The following is a 4,396-nucleotide window of genomic DNA, read 5'->3' as shown; positions in this document are numbered from 1 at the left end:
CTTACCCGTTCATTGTGCAGGGAGGGTATTCCTCTTGTATATTTTAAACATGAATCAATATATAAAATATTTTTATTATTAAAATTATTTTAAAAATTATAAACAATGCACTTAAATGAAAGTATTTTCATGTAAAATGTTTCTCCTCATAAGTGATTTTTACCTAGTAGTTTTAACCAAGTATTTAAATGTTCGTTCCTCCTTGTGGAAACTTGTGAATATGTAATTTAAACATAAATAAATATAAACTATATATGGACTAATGTTTTCTAATCTCCACACGAAATTTTTCATCATCAAATTATCATACTGGTATTTATATTTACATTTAAAATTATTTTTAAAAGCTAAGAAAAAGTACTTAAGTGATATTATAATTAACTCTTATATTAATTTTAATTTGAGGTATTTATATTTAAATCTAAAATATTTAAAAATTAAGAAAAAGTAGTGTAATAATTTATTTGCGTTTGTGTTTTTACTCGTGCATTGTATGGTGAAATTTAATATTGTATTTAGACATCAATCAATACTTTGATTATAAAAAAATGAGATACTAAAAATGAAACAAAATAAATTTTCTTAGATAATTAGGGCAAATATTTTAAAATCTCAGCACAACATATTCTAACTAAATAATTTTTATAATTTGATGTACTTGTATACTTTAAGTTTTTTAGATTATGAAAGAAAAGGCTAAAATTATAGAATGTTTCTCCTCGTGGAAGGTTTTCGGCCTGTAAAATTATGAGGATGGCCTTTTATGTGATTCTGTACATATAATCTAGGATTAGAGTTTAAAAACCCGTGTAGGAAATTTATCTGTAGATACCTAAATAACAACTCCTTATTGTAACATTTGCTACTGTAATTCACAAACTTTCAAATTTATTCATTTCTAATACCAAATGCACAATATAAGTTTTTCCTTCCACGTTGTGAGTTGGTGAGCACCAAGTATATATTCAAACCTGTATTCAAATCAATTGAGATAAAAACCCTTCTTTTTATGAAACAAAATGGTATTCAACATATTTATGATCTTTGAGAAACATCACTCTAAAAGAGGGTAAAAAGAAAACCAAAACAAAAACTAACACCTCAAGTGTATCAACCATCTAAAATCCAAACAGCCAACATATAAAAATAGAAGAATTAATAACTAATAGCCAAGCTACTACACAGCCCAAATAGCATTGAACCTGATTCTAAGAATTCACTTCCAACTCCATCCTACAAATGAAGTTCTCTAACGAAAACACCCAACCTTAGCAAAGCCTTTAATTCCTCAAACTGACCTCAAACTTGATATCAGTAGTACAATACCAATTCTCTTAGGAAAATAGCCATGTAACTTAATTCACATAATATATTTGGAAGAAAATGTCATTTTTTCTTTCCCTATCTAATAATTACATGAAATATGCTTTAAATCATTTTATAACCCTTGTCTACTGTCAATTCGTGATCCAATTTTCCAGCCAATGCCAACAAAAGTATCACTTTCTCAGAAGAATGTTGATCTAGCAAAAGGGTCATCCTGCACAAAATCAAAAGGGTGATAAAATGAAAAATTGCATAGAAAAGTCAAATAACCTATAAAGACCTTCTTGATCAAGCATACTTGGTACTCTAATCTTAAAGAAAACTCCTAATGCAATTGCAATATACGGGCTAGCTTCGAATATTTGAAAGGAACATGTCCATTTCTTCCCTTTGTTGTAACCAAGTACATTCATTTGGATAAAAATGAAAGAAACATTCAAATCAATCTTCCCCCCCAATTAACATGGCTAGAATTGAGCAGTGACAGGAGAGGAAGAAGAGACAAATGAACTTAATCAGTAACTAACAAATATTTTGTATCAAATACTACTCTGGGGGGAGAGTGCTACTGTTCAAATTAGAAAGATCACTAAACCATATTTCATAATTTCATATCCGAAGAGTAAAGTGGTGACCAAAACCCATTAAAAAAACGGTAATCTAGTTGTAGGGAATCATATGGTTATAAGTGAATAATATTATTACATCTCTGAATCTAGATTGTGTTTGTGTTGTTCTATACTTAACCAAACCTCAATTGCACGTGAAACAATGATTCTAATTTTCACTCCACAAAAGTTGGGATATCACCAAAAATTGAAACACAATTTTCATTAACTAACCTCGTTCTCCTTTAAGTCGAAGTATCTTCTCCTTTCTTGGCCAAAACCTTTAGGGAATTCAATCTCTATTGTACTTTACTGGCCAGTATCCTTCTCTCAAAAAAATTGTTTGAAATTCTCGGTCAAAGCAAGCCCTTTGTTGTATTGCAGATCCCCTACAACAAAATCAGCGATATGCACACAATAACACGAAGCCTGTATAGCTATGAACTTGTGCATAAACCAAAGATCTACATTACCATATACAATGAAAATCATGAATCAGATTGATTTTTAGAAAAAATATTCAAGTTTAATTGAAACAAAATAGATGAAAAAAATGATACAAAGCTCAGTAGTTAAATATCCCAGAAACTCATGATCTTGTTCGAAGAAAACCTAGAAAATACCTTCAAAGCTTGAAGTCGTCGAGCATGAAAATTTTGGATCTCCCTACAACCGACGCAATAGAAGCCAGCAGATGGTTAGGGATTCAAGACCAGCCAAGGGAATCCTATTGTGTTTTCAAACTTTTTGTGATTTGATATGGTTGGGTTGCTTCTAATTCCTTTGATATGAAATGGAACCCTCCAAATGAAAATTGATTGCTGCTCATGTTTTGATGCAGGCTTAGAAAATGGAGATAGAAGAATTGGGAAATTTTAACATTGTGTACTCAATTAATTTTCAAATCCAAATTTTCTTAATTTAAATTAATAAAATAGCTGCAGAAAAGAAAACGTGTGTCATTATCACTTCGTACATTAATAATTAGAAATGATTTAAATTTTGAATTTCAAACTTTGTTGATTGAATGATTAAAAATTTTAATTAATAAAAATAATTTAATATCGGTTAATTGAAAGAATGAAATCAAAAAGCGTGTAAAAAAGGAAATTAGGCTAAGAACTTGGTATATTTCCAAATTTACATCTTCCTACTGTGACTTATTTTGGGCTTTTAAAAAACTGTTCAATTGCAACGTAAATCAAGTTTGGCTTAATTGTCTCAAAAGAAATCAAGTTTCTTGTTTGGCTTAATTGCAACGTAAATTATTTTTTAAAAAAAAATGTAATCGATATTCAATGCTTGAAATAGTCAAACAATCATAAGAAATGTTTACTAGCCAATTAATGTCGACCAAATTTCAAATTGTTTGATTTATGTATTTACTTATTTATTGTTTAATGTTGTAATTAATGTCGACCAATCAAAAATTAAGGATTTGAACCAATGAGAAATAGACATGTGGAAATTCAATGAAAACACCCAACAAAAACATGACATGTGGAAATTAGAAAGCATTATGGCCCACTTTGGTAGATGGGCTTTATATATTATTAAGATGGGGTTGGATTTATTATTGCTCATAAAAGTGAAATACAATTTATGGTCACTGGTCAGTGAATTACTGTTTGTGTGAGCACACGTAACACGAAGATTAGTCATTGCTGTCGGCTGTTATTACTATTTACTAGTCTTAAATAAAATGTATAATTTTATGAGGATGTCAAACAAGAAAAATATTTCCTAATGAGGAAAAACAATATTTTACAGAGACTAAAAACTTATTTAAGCAAAAAAATAGTAAATACATTATTGATTGATATCATGAAATTAGAATGATAACTCAAGTGGTAAGAGTTACGAGACATATTGGTTGGGCAGGAGAAGGTCCAGGGACCAATTCCTGGATGGTGCAATTTATCTTTCTGATATTAAAAAAAATTGAGGGGAAAAAACTTCTCATGAGTAAATTGCCCTCTTACATTTTACTTTTCATTTAACCAAAAAAAAAGTTTAAAGTCATTTCCTTCACATTTTTCGTCCAAACTAAACAGATTAAACACTATTAATTAAATGCAAGAATATAAATGAATAAACTAAATAATTATTTAACATAATAACCATTTAACTCATACCACATATAATTCCGTTTAATTTGGATGACAAATATGACCGCAGGGACTAAAAATGAAACTTGTAATTTTTGGAGGATGTTAAACACAAAAAATATTTTTCAAGGATGAAAAACAAAAACGATGTATTTTGCAGGAATAAAAACTTATTTAATTGATATTTATAAAAATATTTTTCAGAAATAACAGGAAATTCAAAAAAGTCATTTTCATTTTCGCTGAAAATGAAAATAAGCCACCACTACTGTCACTATCATCGGCTCACCGCCACTCCCATCACCCCTGTGGTCGCCACCATCACCACCAGAGGCGGACCTTCTTGGTGACGGG

The 4,396-nt window shown here is 29.7% G+C and overlaps 1 long non-coding RNA gene across 2 annotated transcripts; it reads right to left on the bottom strand.

Moving 5' to 3' along the window:
• Positions 1-1,139: 1,139 nt before the first annotated feature.
• LOC130735581 (uncharacterized) lies at positions 1,140-2,829 on the bottom strand. 2 transcript variants are annotated; one of them, XR_009018509.1, is made up of 3 exons: positions 2,558-2,829; positions 2,169-2,398; positions 1,140-1,540 (listed from the first exon to the last, which is right to left on the bottom strand). It is a non-coding gene; the product is annotated as an uncharacterized LOC130735581 (long non-coding RNA). The 2 variants fall into 2 exon arrangements; XR_009018508.1 differs by having other exon boundaries at positions 2,169-2,323; positions 2,558-2,822.
• Between the last annotated feature and the right edge of the window lie 1,567 nt (positions 2,830-4,396).

The sequence above is a fragment of the Lotus japonicus genome, chromosome 2 (genome assembly GCF_012489685.1).
Source record: "Lotus japonicus ecotype B-129 chromosome 2, LjGifu_v1.2".
In the NCBI taxonomy this organism is placed as follows: domain Eukaryota; kingdom Viridiplantae; phylum Streptophyta; class Magnoliopsida; order Fabales; family Fabaceae; genus Lotus; species Lotus japonicus.
This window is presented reverse-complemented; position numbering and strand designations above follow the sequence as displayed.